The sequence below is a fragment of the Ooceraea biroi genome, chromosome 3 (genome assembly GCF_003672135.1).
Source record: "Ooceraea biroi isolate clonal line C1 chromosome 3, Obir_v5.4, whole genome shotgun sequence".
NCBI lineage: Eukaryota > Metazoa > Arthropoda > Insecta > Hymenoptera > Formicidae > Ooceraea > Ooceraea biroi.
Genome location: NC_039508.1, coordinates 7,631,132 through 7,648,441, shown reverse-complemented (window position 1 = coordinate 7,648,441; position 17,310 = coordinate 7,631,132). Strand labels below are relative to the sequence as shown.

General features: G+C 38.9%; 1 protein-coding gene across 5 annotated transcripts in view; it reads right to left on the bottom strand.

Annotated features, from left to right (window-relative positions):
* LOC105278602 (E3 ubiquitin-protein ligase LRSAM1) overlaps nt 1–17,310 on the bottom strand; it is a 141,656-nt gene that overhangs the window by 24,489 nt on the left and 99,857 nt on the right. The window lies entirely within an intron of this gene.

The following is a 17,310-nucleotide window of genomic DNA, read 5'->3' as shown; positions in this document are numbered from 1 at the left end:
ACTTCCCATGGGACACCCTGTATATATATAAAAATAAAAAATAGTAATGCTAAAGAACTTGGTGCTGCTACATCATCAAGTAATACGTTTACTGACAATGCTAAGTAATGTTTAAATACGTTAATTGACAGTGTTCACGAATGTAATATTGTTATTTACTGAATGAATATTGTTTTATGTAGCAGCGCCAAGTTCTTTAGCATTATTATTTTTTATGTTTATATATATATGAAATTTTTTTAAGAGATTAATTTTTATTTGGTTAGTTGTGACTGGTAAAGTTTTACTTGGTACCATTTTCCAATATCATATTTTTTATAGGTTTATATACGACATTTTTTTAATAAGTTAATTTTTACTTGGTTAATTTTATGTATATATGACATTTGTTTAATAGATTAATTTTTATTTGGTTGGTTGCGACTGGTACTTAGCGCCTTTTTTCCCCTTTTTCAAAAAAGGTAATTTTTGTAAGATATAATTTTTTTATTATAATCGAATGTCAACACCCAATATATTGTAATTAATTATCGGAATACAAAAAGTTCAATTTATCATGTTAAATTTTTCTGAAATCACAAATACAAGTTTTTCGGGTTGGTCAATTAAAATCGTACACCCTATATATTATAATCAAACGTCGACACCCAGTATATTATAAAATCATAAATACAAGTTTTTCGCTTGGTCATTAAACATTGGACACCCTATATATTATAATCAAAAGTCGACACCCAGTATCAAAATAATTACTCATCAGAAAAAATAAAGTTTAATCTATCGTGTCAAATTTTTCTAGAATAACAAATACAAGGTTTTCGGGTAGGTCAATTAAAATCGGACACCCTATATATTGTTACGTCCGGGCGGCGGATTCCGCTCGACACGCACGCTCGCGAACCGCGCTCGCTTACATTCACTCGCGCACCAAATAAGACAACACTCTTATGATAGAACGATAGAGATTTATTATAATGAGAGCGGGATATAATACGCGTCCGTCGTAGACCACGTCACGTCCGAATCTATCTTCTGTCACTCTTTGTTTATTCCCCTGGCGACCCGTCGCCACGAGGCTCGCGTCTTCTTCCGACGGCCGATCCGACGACGCTCAGCTGATCGGCAGCTGACCGGCTCTTGGTTATGCCGGGTGGCCAACCCGGACATAACAATATTATAATCAAAAGTCGACACCCAGTATATTATAATTCATCATCAGAAAATATAAAGTTTAATCTCTCGTGTTAAATTTTTCTAGAATCTCACAATTACAAGTTTTTCGGGTTGGTCAATTACAATCGGACACCCTTTATATTATAATCGAAAGTCAACACCCAGTATATTATAATTAATCATTGAAATAAATAAAGTTTAATTTGTCATGTCAAATTTTTCTAGAATCACAAATACTAGAATGCGCACTGCTCTTTTTAGCGGAGCCGTCAGCCGTGCCGGCACTGCCGTAAACGCCGCGCCGTCTAGTGGTCAAAAGGTGAACTGTACGCTCTCCGTGACCAAGACGACAACGACGACGACGATAAGAGAGTTTCTTAATACAAATTTTCACGATGTGGACTTTGCATCGTAGTATCTCCCTTCACCGGGCATGTACGAGAAAAATAAAAACACTTTCATTATATAATTCGAGTACGCAGAATCGATTGAGCCTGTTCTTAACTCGATCGATCCACGCGTTATTAAGATCCGAAAATCTCGGCTAGTCTCAACTAGTGTTCCTAGAAGATAGAGTTTGGCCACTTGCCCCTCAAAATGGCGTCCTTGTGGTGGGGATGGCTCGTGTCGGTAACGTAACGTAGCAGTGCGTAAGTGCGTAGTGCAAGCTGTGCAAGTGGTTTTGTACTGTAATTACACAAACTGTAATGTTGTAACTGTTATGTACTGTAAATACACAAAGGTTAGTATATTATCAAGCAATTTGTTAAACGAAAAATAAAAATATTTAGAAGTTTTTTTGTATTATCCTTTTTATACGTGTAAAATCCGTGAGTTGCTTTGTAACCTCACAATATAATGATAGCGTTAATTATAAAATGAAATATACAGATATTAATGTAATAAACATTTATTTATAGAATATACAAGATGCCTTACTGCTGTGTGCCAAAATGTTCCAACTCGTTCAAATTTGTTCACTTGCGATGCTTTCGTAAAAATACACTGTTCTTTGTTAACAATTACTACGTTTACACGAGCGCTACTTCTGTAGTAACTTACTCAAATTATAGTAACTTACCCCGTTTACACGCAGAGAATTATCGTAAGTTATTATAATTCGAGTAAGTTACTACAGAAGTAGCGCTCGTGTAAACGTAGTAAATGCAACGTTCACATATTTTTATAATATGGAAATTATTATTCGTCGATATTTGTCTCATGTTAAAGAAAATAATATGTGCAAGTTTATTATATTTTACATAGACAAAATGAAAAGTGTAATGTGTCCTCTAAAATCGTGTCACAATTTACCGTCCAAAAGTATGAAACGTTTCATTGTATATCGAATACACATCTCATAAAAAAAAACTAAATTAACAAAGAAAGAATACAGTAGCAAAACTATGGCAATGCATTCTGTGTGTAAATAAAATTTTATTATTAAACCATTCTTTGGTACAATTATTTTCACTTTATTTTGATATATATGCTTATTTCCGCCATTTTGAGGGACCTGCAAGCTAAACCAATGAAAATGAATATACGGTGAGTGGCCAGACTCTATCTTCTAGGGACACTAGTCTCAACTAGTCGTCTCGCGTAAAGATACACGGTCCGTCTCTCGCTGCCGTTGCGCTGCGCGTGAACTTGGCGCGAGACACTACCGTGTCTCTTGATATACAGGGTACATTTTAATCAATACACGCAAATATCTCGTAAAGTAACTAAGATGGAAAAAAATGTTTTATACAAAAGTTGTAGGATTCAGAGGGGGACACTTGATGGTCACCTTGACTCTGACCTTGGAGTCAAATTTAGAGGTCATTTTAAGGTCAACGTGATTTTCAATATTAGTTTTTCTATCGATCTTCCTGGCTAAACGTATGCTAGATGATCAGCAATCCTCTATTATTTTATTATTCAATCCCGTCGGCGTGCAATGGATCGCGTTTGAATAATAAAATAATAGAGGATTGCTGACCATCTAGCATACGTTTAGCCAGGAAGATCGATAGAAAAACTAATATTCAATATGAAATTAACTGGCGAAGTAATAATAATATTTCAACGTGATTTTCTTAAATGAAACCACCAATTTCTCATATCATATTCTTGTAGCCGACGTCAAGACTTTTCAAAACACTACAATAAAATATTTTTCCATAAAGTATTTTTTGAGTTATGAGACTTGAAAAATCGTATGCTGCGCGTAACACGGCAGACGTGAGGCGCCAGACAGCAAATACCACCAGCAGTTCAATGGCGCTACCGCTACGCGGCGCAACATACAATCCTTTTCTCGTATGCAAAATTCAGTTTGAAGATTATAATTATCACATTCCCAATCAAACTGACTTCTCTAAAATTACGTTTTATGTTAATTTTATGTGAATTTATGATCACATATTCATTTAAATAAGACAGTCGATGCTTAATTGATTCTAACACTAAAGAAAGACGTTTTTCAGCAACACACTTATAGGGCATCTCAAGGCATTCGTTTTTAATTCTCGAAAGCGGTAAACTGTCTAATTTTACTTTTTGAAAATTGATATCGCGCTCAATTACATCGCGATATTCCTAACTATTACAAAGCAATTTTTGTTTCCAAACTATTGTATCACATTTTAGACGTGGCATTATAGACGTGGCATTATTTTAGACATGGCTGATTAAACTTCTTTAGAAATTGTCGACATTTTACTAGTTTTGGGAGAATCTTTTGTCAGTTATTGTGAAGCTGCGAGACTGTACCAAAATCGGTGCCCAAACAGATGACATCCGAATTCTTCCGTCATTCGGACGCTTAAAATTAGAGCCCAACAGGGTCAGTTGACTCATCGCGTTAAACGTGATTATGATGTTGATGATGTACGTATTCTGGCTGTCTTAGCGGCTGTCAACATTAATCCTCATATTAGTACTCGTGAAATAGCAAGACAAACAGGTACATCTCAGAAAACGGTTGTGAGAATTTTGAAGAATAAATCATATCATCCATATCATATCACACTAACGCAGTTTTTAACTCCAAATGATATCCGACAGCGTGTACTGTTTTGTCAATGGGCCGAACGGATGATTGTGCATGATGCAACTTTTTTCAAATACGTTCTATTCTCTGATGAATCGACATTTAAAAATACCGGAGAATTGAATACTTATAATGGTCATTATTGGGCAGATGTCAATCCTTATTGGTATAGGCAAGTAGATAATCAACACCGTTAGAGTGTAATAGTTTGGTGTGGAATCGTCAACGGTTATTTAATTGGTTCATATTTTTTCCAAGAAATTGTGAACAGACATAACTTTCTGGAGTTCCTCAGAGATCACTTACCCGTTTTACTCGAAGAAGTCAATTTAGAAACAAGGCAAAGAATGTGGTTTCAACTGGATGGTACAATACCACATTATACACGAATTGTAAGAAATTTTCTGGATCAACAATTCAACGGCAGGTGGATTGGACGCGGTGATCCAAGTACATGGCCTGCCCGCTCACCAGATTTAACCCCTCCTGATTTTTATTTGTGAAGATACATAAAAAATGTCGTATTCGAGCGGGAACCGACGACAAGAGACGACATGATTGAACGGATTCGAATGGCATGTTGGGCAATACCAAGAGCTGTCTTACTTAGAACAGTCAGACATTTCGCAGAGAGGATCAGGTTATGCATTCGAGCCGAAGGAAATAACTTTGAACAGTTTCTGCGATAAATGTTGAAAGAATGCTAATCAAGCATACTGAATCATGAGAGGCAAGGGGACTCACGTTAATGAAGCACCCCAAATCGTGAGAGGCAAGGAGACTCACGTTACTGAAGCACCCTGAATCATGAGAGGCAAGGGGACTCACGTAAATCAAGCACCTCAAAGGGATGAAAGCCCTGCCACGTCCAGGTCGTTCATTTTGGTAATGCTAAGCACGGGGGAATGCGTCTCAATGGGTCTGGAGCTGGTGAGCATCAAACAGAATCAGACCAGATAATAGAGAGAAACAATACACGCGCACGCGCGCGCGCACACACACACACACGCACACACAAAGAGGTGGAGAGCGGTTTGCCGTTACAAAATACGCACACTGTATAAGCGTGGAAGCCTTTCACTTACATTATAAACTTTGAAGCACTGTAACTCAGTGAATAATGATCCAATTTCAAAAAACAAAAAACCGTTGTATTCCTCTTATTGTCAGCTACAACTTTTATTTAGAGAAAACAATTGACTTCCATTTAAAAAAATAGTCGCCATGATAAAATCTCTAACGTAGCGCCATCTACCATTAAATAATCAGACCAGATAATGGAGATGACAATACCATCATCTTTCCCCCTCGAGGCCATAAAACTTTTGGTAAATCTACCGATTAGCGTACCCACCTTCTATCACCTTGTCCTTCGCATATATTATAGAGGTCACCCTCCTGAGTGACCTTCAAAAGGTTTTAGCCGTCGGTCATTGTTTACTAAAAAGTTATTAACAAAAGAAGTTTAATGATTTTGCACGAATTTTCAGCCGTCCACGACAAGCAAAAGGTTATATTTTCCGAAACTGGAACCCCGGACACATACGTTCGGTTTCAGCCCGCTTCACAGGAGGGCGGGGGGCAGGGGCTTCGCCCCCCCCCCCACCGGGGCCGGTGTTACAGGTTTCACCGTACAGATTTTGATCACCTGGTACACGGCACGGATCCCGGCGGGGGGGATGGGCGAAGTCCCTCCCTCCGTCCTCCCGCGAAGCGGGCTGAAAAACGAGCGTATAAGTCCGGGGCTCCAGTTTCGGAAAATATAACCAGGTTAGGTTAGGTTAGGTTAGGTTAAATTACTCTCCTTCGTTCATATTCGTCGTTTGTCTTTCAATATTCAAAATAACTATTATATTTTTGAAACTTCTTTTGTTAATAATTTTTTAATAAACAATGAGCGACGGCTAAAACCTTTTGAAGATCATTCAGGAGGGTGACGTTGACAACATATGTCAAGGTCAAGGTCATTCGAGGTTGCTCCGTTAATCTAAATAATTACCATTTATTTTATCATTCTATTATTCATTAATTATCATTAATCTTTCTGTTCTCTTCCCTTTTTACTTATTATATATTGTTGTACAGAACATATTTATTATACGTTTTATTTGAACGATTATTAATAAAGTAAATACGATGAGAGAGAGAGAGAGATATTTATTTGCACTCTGGGACAAGTCCCCTCAAGCGCTCAGCACGGTGATATACATACTATGTATAATCATTACAATATATTACAAGTGTAGAAAATAAACCAGCATACAAAACACATAAAAGTGAAATAAAATAAAATAAAATAAAAATACAACAAAATATAATAAAAGTACAATAGAAAGAGCTACAATAATAGATACACATAATAAAATAAATGTAAAGAAAATGCAAAGAAATGAACTCAAATGAAAGTACTGGATTTGCAACGTTTTACAATAGAAGTACACCGACTACGAACACACATGTCGCAGAAGTATAGAACTGCGAGCATAACCAGAGCTGCTTAATAAACATTCTTAAGGAAAAAGTCGTACAGGTTTCCCTTAAACCACGAGATAGAATCAAGCGATTTCAATTCTTGTGGTAAAGCATTCCATAGCTCAGCAGCAGAGCATCTAAACGATCTCCTATACAGTTCCGTCCTACACGCTGGAATCTCCAAGAGTGAACCTGACGCGCGAGCGCATCTCACACTAACATCACTTCTCCAAGTAAGTTCATTTACGAGTGTTAGTGGCCTGCCGGACAAAATCACGAAATGAATGAGATTCACCATTAGATACTTTCTACGCTCGTCCAGCCATTTCAGCCAGTCGTTTCAGCCATTTAAGTTGTATGAAAAAGGGGTGATATGGTCGTCAAGCTTCCATTGCCCTATGAAGCGCACACATGCATTTACAGCCCTCTGTAGACGCAGATTTTGTATCCCCGTAATATGGTACATCGCCACACAACAATAGTCAATATGTAGAAAGATCACCGTGGTAACCAGTGATCTTCTTACACTTTCGGGTAAAAGGTCTTTATAAAGTTTAAATTGATACAAGGTGGAGTTTACCCTACTCACAACCGCACTGACCTGTTTATCCCACGCAAGAGTATTAGTGATAGTCAACCCAAGATAAACGACAGAGTCTGTGAATGGGACAACCTCTCCTCCAACTACTATCTGCGGTATAATTCCCGTTTTGATTCCATTTAAATATCTCGCCGTGCCTAACAACATTGCTTTAGTCTTGCTGGGATTAAGCCGCAAGTTATTCGCGTTAGCCCACTCAGAGATATCCCTAATATCTTCGTTAATCAACTCAATGGCGTGCCTGAGATCCCGTGGATGGCAGTGGCAGTAAATCGTTAAATCATCTGCGTATAGGTTATAGTCAGAGTGCTGCAGTGCATTTCGTAAATCCAATAAGTATATCAGAAAAAGCAGTGGTCCCAGTACGGAGCCCTGAGGAACATCCGCATGGATACAGACAAAGGGCGACATATTCCTTCCAGACAATTCCCTCACAGCTTGCGTTCTGTTTTCCAAGTAGGAACAGATCCAGCGCAAAACCGAATTCGAGAAGTTCAATGACCTTAGTTTCTCAATTAATATTTTGTTTGAGACACAATCGAAGGCTTTAGTAAAATCGAAGAATACAACTACAGTAATCATTCTTTTATCCATCGCGCATCTCACATTATCTAGCACTTTAATGAGAGCAGTCTGAGTAGAATGTCCTTTACGGTACGCATACTGGAAAGGATCGAGACCCCTCTGCTCCATATACTCGACAATTTGGTCTGCCACCAGACGCTCCAGTGCCTTGGATATGCAGCATAGAATGGAGATCGGTCTGAAATGCTGAAGCAAGGTTGGTGTCTTAGTCTTAAGAAGTGGTATCACAAGCGCTGCCTTCCAGATGGTAGGAAAAACTCCATATGACAGAGACCAGTTATAAATGTGCGTCAGCACAGGCATAATACAAGGCATGGCGATATTTATGAGTTTACTGGACAATCCATTAACACTTTTCGCCTGCAATTTTATCCTTGACAGCGCCGAACATACCTCCTCAGGTCCCACATGCCTCCAGTAAAACTTGTCCTCACTATACTCCAGTTCGCCCAAGTATATGCTCTCATTCGAATTACAACCGGGACCAGTTACAGACACAAAGTACCTGTTAAATTCCTCAAGACTGCAGCAGGCGACCAGCATCACGAGATTTAACAAGACCAAGTTACTTTAACTTGCTCCAAACTTCTTTCTGATCCTTACAGCCGTTAAATGTATCGTAGTAATAGTTCCTCTTGGCAGTTCTAACCATACACTGAACCTCGTTTCTCAGTCTTTTGTAGCGTTCGTACAGAGCGTCGCCTCTACACCTCCTCTATATCCTCCGAGCCTTATCCCTCTCATCATCCTCTCAACCATCATCCTCTTTATATCCGCACCTAACCACGAAGCAGGCAGTTTTCGCATCACGATGAGTCGCTCTGGCGCATGCTTGTCGATGGTGTTCAATATGAATCTGTTAAAAATCTGTATCATCATGTCAATGTTATCCATTTGAAACACATCACTCCAGTTTAGGGCCTCCAGATCCACCAGAAACGCATTCCTGTCGAACCTCCTGAAATCTCTTGCATAAATCCATCTGTGCGTTAATCGTTCAACTTTAACTTTGAGAGAGAGAGAGAGAGAGAGAGAGAGAGAGAGAGAGAGACAGACAGACAGACAGACAGACAGACAGACAGACAGAGAGGGAGAGGAAGAGGGAGAGGGAGAGGGAGATGAGCGACAAGATATGCTAAAGAAGATTGATTTTGCGAGCGACGGCGAAGTCTGCTGTCAGCCCGCTATAGCTATATTACAGCTATAGCTATCGGTCGGATGAGTAAAGGACAGCAAATATATTTGCGCTCGTCTACTGCCCTACGTTGGCCGAAGCGCGGCGCGCTCGCGTACACAGTTGCTTGCTTGTAGTGTATGTTGTCGCATGTTACCAGCAATTCTGTCGATAATGTCAGTCACTACTTTTTTAGTTGCATCGAAATGGTGGCGCTACCGCGAAAAATTCACTAGGCCACTCCAGGATCCCCTTAACTTCATTTAAACTATCAACTATACAAGACATGAAAAAAGTATATTTAGATTGAACATCTAAATTAATCATTAGTAAAAACTATATCACGACAAATACCTAGTTTAGCCACTTTTCATTTTATCTAGAGGTAAGCCAATCTTGAATTTAAGCAAACTTGTGATTATATAATCTTTTACGATTTTTAAATGGAGACGAAACAGAAAAAGAACCAACAATTCCTACAGAAATTAAAAAATGATCACTGCCACATAAGTCTTTTAAAACTTCCCAATGAAAGTCGAATGCTACACGAGGAAAAGTAAGGGTAATATCAATAACAGATTCAGAATTATTGGATATGCTCCTATAAGTAGACTGCCCATTATTGAAAATACATACGTTAGAATCTAAAGCAGCATTATAAAATTTAATGCCCTTAATACAGTATTTTTATCTCCCCAAGCCGTATGATGAGTATTAAAATCACCGCCTATAAGAAAGTCCTCAGTGAATTGATCGAAAAATTCACACTATTCTTCCGTTATACTAACCTTTGGGAGTTTATAACAAGATACAATAATAACTGGTCTAGTGTTAATAAAAGTTTTAATAGCACAAGCTTCTATCTTATTATTGTAACTAATATTTAAGTTAACTTTTTGATATTTAATATCATTTCTCATCAATATAGCAACACCTCCGCCCTTACCAAAGCTTCTGTCTTTACGAATAGTATCAAAATTGCGAATAATAAATCTATTACAGTCTTTCAACCAAGTTTCAGATAATAAAATAATATTGTACTTTACACTCACAAGGGAACCCTCCCAAGTGTAAATCTCATAATAATGCCAAACCTATATAGATTTGTTATTTGGGCCACCAAAAAGTAAACTTCACCATTCATAAGCCCTCTTTGCGATATATACAAGATATAAGCACAAAAGATATTAAATAGGTAAATCTTTAGAATTACGGACCGCGCTCCACTCACCTTGACCTTGACATATGTTGTCAAGGACATCCTTCCGAGTGGCCTTCAAAAGGTTTTAGCCATTGCTCGTTGTTTATTAAAAAGTTAAACTTTTTAATAGACTTTTATTGAAATAAAAAGTTTTTACATTGCACGAATTTCTAGCTGTCTAGGCGAAAGGAGTTACGAGTTGAGTTAGGTTAGGTTAGGTTTCTTGCGCAGAGGTGATACAGTGGGGAAGCCCCTCACCCACCCACACTTCCAGCGTTCATATCGACAGATGATTTATAGATTTGCAGATTCCAGTGTTTTATGCTATGTGGGCGGGGAGCGGCTCCTCTTCCTGTACCCCCTCGCCGCTCTAACCTAATCTAACTTACCTCATAACTCCTCCTTCGCGTAGACAGCTAGAAATTCGTGCTATATAAAAACGGTTTTTGTTAACTTTTCAATAAACAACGAGCGACGGCTAAAACCTTAAAGGTCACTCGGGAGGATATTTTTGACAACATATGTCCAGGTCAAGGTGATTGGAGCGGGGTTCGTTATTCTAAAGATTTACCTATTATATAATACCTTTGTGCTTATATCTTGTATATATCGCAAAGATAGGGTTTATGAATGGTGAATTTAACTTTTTAGTGACCCAAATAACAGATCTATAGCTGTGTTTGGCATTATTACGAGAGTTACACTTGGGAGGGTTTCCTTGTCAGATGTTCCAAATCCGCGCGTTTATTTCGGATACTTTGGCAGTTCCATTGAAGAAACTTAGCCATTTTGGATATTGGAATGTGTAGTATCAGCAATAGTCAAAAGAATCTTGTCTAACTAGGAATGTCCTTGCTCTCGCTGATTATTGACAGGATGTCCTCCCATGTTCAAAGCTCTTTCGTTATTAATTTCTTCAGCCACGGAAAGGCGGTTAAAAACTCCTTTGTGTTTATATCTGTGTTCTTGGAAGAGGTTGAGGCCGTTGCATTAGCAAAGGTTTTGTGATTAAACTCCGAATTTCTCAAAACTGAAGGACTAACTGAGTGAAAAATTGTAGGATTATCCTGAGGTAAGGATTTAATAACCGGAAAATTTACATTTGAAGCTGAATCAAAGGAAAGATTCTGGAATGAGATGTTAGAAGGATTATTGGGAGTATTGGTGATTTCTCTTTTGGCCGAATAAAAATCCAGATCTTCCAAAGCCATCACCCGATTCACGTGTCTTTTGAACATGACCTTCGGGCAATCCTTATGAAGACTTTTGTGGTTTCCACCACAGTTAAGGCACTTCGTAAGAAGTTCACAAGATGTATACTCCGAGTGTTTGGCTTAACCACAATTCAGGCAGCGGTCTTCATTTTGACAAAATTTAGTACTATGGCTGATTGTGAGTCGACAACAATGTTACACTGTAACATGCCAGGAATATAATAATCCATTTGAAATTTAACCTTCCATAAAAAAATGACAAATTTAAGTCCCTTGTTTCTGATCGTAAACCTTATTGAATGTGAATTCACAAGCTCTGATTTACCATCGATCAATCTTCTCATCTTTAGGCGGAAGCACTCCACAGGATTTAAATCTGGATTTTCAAGTTTTAGTATTTTTAAAAGTTCCTCTTCTGATATATCAGTAAGTATTCCTCTGATAACTAATCTTCTTACCAAAAAGAAAGCTGGCAGATACATTGAAAATTTAGATTCAGTGACGAAATGGTTGTCTAAAGCTGCATTAGCCGCACCTCGAGAATGGAAATATCATCCAATTAATCTATTAGGTTGTTCATTAAGTTCTGCGGTTTTCTTGATAGATAGCGTTTATCCATTGAAAAAGATAGCATGCATCGCCTGAACCGCGGATTGCCGAATACTCCGTGACAGGTTAGACAACACTTGACATTTCGCCAAAGTCTTTGTTGTGTTTTGACGTGTTGTGTGTACGCGCTATTCATTGAAAATGGAGGATCAAAAGGTGCATTTTCGGCACATTTTGCTATTTTTCTTCCGCAAAGGAATAAAAGCGACGGACGCACAACGTGAGATATGTAGCGTGTACGGGGACTCGGCCATAAGCGCTGACACTTGTCAGCGTTGATTTGCGCGCTTTCGTTCCGGAGATGTGAACGTCTCCGATGCTGCTCGCTCCGATCGTCCATCCACCACTGACGACGACCAAATCGTGGCCGCAATCAAAGCAGACCGACACCTGACGACGCGGGAGATCGCGGAGCGCTTCGACATCGCCCATACAACGGTTGCGCAGCGATTAAAACTGCTTGGGATGTCGAAAAAAGCAGATGTTTGGGTCCCTCACGAGCTCACCGAAAAGAACATTTTGGACCGCGTCATGATCTGTGAATCCCTGCTGAAATGGAACTCGCTGGAGGCCTTTCTCAAACGGGTGGTCACGGGAGATGAAAAATGGGTGGTATATAACAACATTCGACGCAAGTGGTCATGGTGCGGTCCGGGTGAGTCGTCACAATCGGTTGCCAAAGTGGATTTGCATCCGAAGAAAGTAATGCTGAGTGTGTGGTGGGATTGGCGAGGCGTTCTGTACTTTGAGCTGCTTCCGCGCGGTCAGATCATCGACGCCGAGAAGCATTGCGCTCAGTTAGAAAAATTGAAGCAGGTAGTGGCGGAGAAGCGGCTGGAATTGACGAACAGGAAGGGCGTTGTCTTCCACCACGACAACGCCAAACCACACACTGCTTTGGTGACCAAGAAGAAGTTGAAGTGCTTTGGCTGGGAAGTCATGCAGCACCCACCGTACTCCCCAGACCTTGCGCCGTCGGATTACCATCTGTTCCGGTCACTCCAAAACAATCTCGACGGGCAGCGCTTTAATTCAGTGGACGCTATTCAAACGTACTTGAAGGACTTTTTCGCGCAGAAGTCGCGCGACTTCTACAAACGCGGCATTATGTCCCTTCCAGAACGTTGGCAGAAGGTGGTCGATCAAGATGGACAATACATTCTAGATTGAATAAATGTGTAAGTACAATAGATTTATGTTTTAATTTAGGGCAAAAAAACCGCAGAACTTAATGAACAACCTAATATTAACAGTTTCAACATGTGTATAATCAATAGCACATTTGAATAAGAAACGACCGCCTTCTGCCGGTAAGGGCTGTCTTGGACGATCTTCGCCCTTGAGTTTCTTAACAGTTAGCCATGTCCTGAACGGACCAACGTCGGATTTAATGTACCTGAATTTCGGTGGAGAATGTAATCCAACAACTTGATTTGATTGAGCAGATGAATTCTCGTCTTCTAGGATCATGGCTTCACCATCTTTAACTTGATTATCCTTTATCGACTCTGGAAGTTTCCGCTTGGTTCGTTTGTTAGGAGACATTTCTAGATTATCTGGTACTTGCAAGTCAACGAAGTCAATATCTCGAAGCTTGTAATCATACGTATTCGAAATTACAGACGATGTCGAGATTGGATTGGCAGTTGTAACCAAAGTGTTGTTAAAAGTATTTTCATTACGTTGATATGGATTCCATCGGTGCTGATCCTTACTCGTCGGACGAGTAAAGTTAGCTTTTAAATCGTTTTTCAGCAGATTGTTCGCTTATTAATGTTGTTATATAAGATTACTACTATATCTCATGAACAAGAATAGAAAACAGTTATCAATCAACCACTATCTTAAATAACGCCTTGTACGCCAAACTTTTGGAAAATCAGCCAGATCGTTCCACAACGTGGCCCGACTTCGATAAAAGCTTCTTTCTCATTCCGCTTTCAGTATTAGCGGAGTCTGTCCGAGTGCGCTGACTAGCGACTCGATAGCTAACACCGCTTTCAGGTGATAAGCCACTACCTTACCGGCCGAGTTCTTACGCGAACAGCAGGAAAAAAATCTTTGTTCTAATGTCTAAGCCAACTTTGAACATCTTTCTCACATCTTTTTCTCATCAAACCTTATTCCATACAATGCCTCCTTTAATGGGCCAAACAAAAAGAAATCCGAGGAAGCAAAACCTGTATTCATTATTTCGAGCTGGAATCCAAACGGCAAAGCATGAAGTGAAAACGTCCCAGTTCTCCAACCAGGAAAAATTCAAAACAATCGACTGATGAAATGATATTTATGATCAGGTAGTAATAACTTATAGTCGCCAGTAATGGAGAAACAACTTGAATAAATTTATTGTCGACAATCTGGCCAAATGGTATTTACATCAAGGACAACGTTTCAGCCTCAAATTTAGGCCCTTATCAAGTCCATAACTTTAAGACAAGTGTTCACAAACTTGTAAGTAGGAACTCTTTTTGCAATATCATGTTTATACATCGTACGGTTTTTATATTAAATTTTAATAACTGACATCTTATAGTACATTTCTTCATTTAAGGGGCATGCCCACCTTGGACGCTTGAAAATTATAGGTATCTTTGGCATTTTTTGGAGGAAAAATTATAAAGGAAATAAAAAATCTGTTTTAAAGAATTAATTCTACATGTTTTGAAGAGTACAAGAAAATTTTTTTTATATTTCTTTTCAATAAAATGGCGACGCTGGAGCCGTCTCATGTTCGGTGTTTTTTAGGCGAGAGTCCAATCGGCGTGCAAAATTCCTCCTAAATCGTTTGATCTGGAACAGAAAACCAACCATTTTTGTTTTCTACATAAGATTTATTGTGGAAGTACATAGGGTGTGAAGTACATAATATTTAGAAATATTAATTTTTGTGGAAATGGTGCACATCTGAAAAAAAAGTTCCAATTTTGACCCTAACATTTTGTTAAAAAGTTGTCTGTAAAATAAAAAGTTTTTAACTTAGCGTAAAATCCGTACGTACTTCCACAGATAATTATAAAAAGAAGATTCTCTGAAAATTTCAAGTGAATCGGATGAAAATTGTAGAAGTTACGTTGCACGCCGATTTTAAAAATGTCGTTTTGAGAAAAACGATTTTAAAGTTTTGCTTAACGATTTCTCGTGAATAAAATTAAAAATGGGATATTAACCTTTACTCTGCAATGCCTGCACCATACAGTTGGCCTTCCAGGGTGACATCAGTCTCTTCTGCCTCTTTCCTTTGCGATATTGCGGTTGTTCGAGCCTCTTTAGCTGCATCTGTCATCGAGCGCTCTGCTATCTCAACGCGCCGAGCGTCCAGAACTGTATTTAGAGCCTTTTTTTCTGGCATACACTTTCTTATTATTTTCCATTATTGCAAAAGTACAAGAGAAATACTGTTGCTATACGAACACCACAAGGTGAGAGTCGTTTGGCGTCTGTAGGCACAACTACATTGATGCCAGTGACTCATGTACATGAAATTAGGCGGGAAAGATACTACTCCATCTATAATTACATACCGAAGTCTCTTGTCCGCCAAGTAAGGGTTTTCAAAAGATATAACAGGCCTTTTTGTAACTGACGAGCTCAGAGTCTCTCAAGGTCTACCGACCGCGCAGCGACGCGCTTTCACTAAATCGACTCCAAAACTTATTTTGGCTTGAAATTTCGAACTTAGATCAATTAGGTATTATTTCTAAGACTATAAACTATCATTTAAGCAAAGAAAAAAAATTTCGATTTTTTGGAAGTGTCAAGGTGGGCATGCCTCTTAAGTTATTTATATTGGTTATTGTCTTTACAGTGTTGAATATTTGACTTGTTTATTTTTATATTGGTTATTATTTTTACAGTGTTGAATATTTGACTTGTTGGAACACGTTTATATATTTGCAAGTTGCATTGGTTTGTGAACACTTGTCTTAAAGTTATGAACTTGATAAGGGCCTAAATTTGAGGCTGAAACGTTGTCCTTGATGTAAATATCATTTGGCCAGATTGTCGACAATAAATTTATTCAAGTTGATATTTATGATCTTTAGGAAAAGGCCTGTTGAAACGAGCAGAGAACGAGTGATTCATCTTACGCGGTTGGCGACTAGACGGAAATCTTCAGGACTCGCAGGAGTTCACAAAGAATAACATATGATTGTCACATACACTTTAATCTCTTCGGTACGGCGCGTGTCCGCCGTGTAGTATTACTTGATGGCCGAGACAAGCGAATCGCAAGATACTTTCGTGTAACAAGTGTTTTATGATGGGTTTACATATACTTATAATGTTTATAGGATATAAAAGAAATAATTTTTAAAACTCAATGAAAAAAGCGAATAAAATAAAAAGCATTCAGTAATTGTCGACTTCAGTCGACGATCGGTGCATGTCTTTCCTGGCTGTCGACTATAGTCGACGCTCGTACCGAAGAGGTTAATACTTTAATGTTAATATATAAACTATTTACAATTCCAACACTTTTAGTATCTACTCTGTAAGAAATCGGCATCGGCCGGATAAGTGAGTGGATCCGAAGAGATACTGTCCATGTGTGCGAGCGGTAGGAGAGGATTAGGCGGAAAAGCAAGCCAAAAAACGCACATCACAAGCACGAACGGGAAAGAGTTTTGACTTGAACTCCCAACGCACTTTTAGCAAATCATCCGACAATCATCCGCTTAGCAAGACTGACGGTTGACTGTGTTTGTTCTCTTCGGAACCCTTTCTTTATAAAGATAAAGCCTTCCAGAATAATCCAGACAAATCGCGAAATAATGGCACTTTCGACTACTCATAAGAGAAAAATAACAAAGGAATACTAAAAGACAAACATTATTGAAGCGCGCCTTGTTTGTCTCGTCGAATTATCAGCGCTCGACCGCGACACGTAGCACAGCGATAGATCATCAGCGTAGCAGCGACCTGGCGGCAAATTCAAAACGCGGGTGAGAGTCGCACTTAGCACACTCCGATTAATTCCGCGTATTGCCACGAATGAACTTTAATTATTATGACGGCGAGTACCAATAATCGGCACCTACGTTCGATCTCGAACATAACCTAATTTTGTGCAATTATTTGAAAGGATAGCCTGCTACTGTCAACAATCAGTACTGCAATGATATACTTAAAACTAAAAGCAAGACTACGATTTCCGGAGCGCCAAGTTTTGACCGTGAATTCTTCATCTACAGGTCATTATAAACAAAACTTAAAGAGTGATAAAAGTGGCTATCTGGTTTA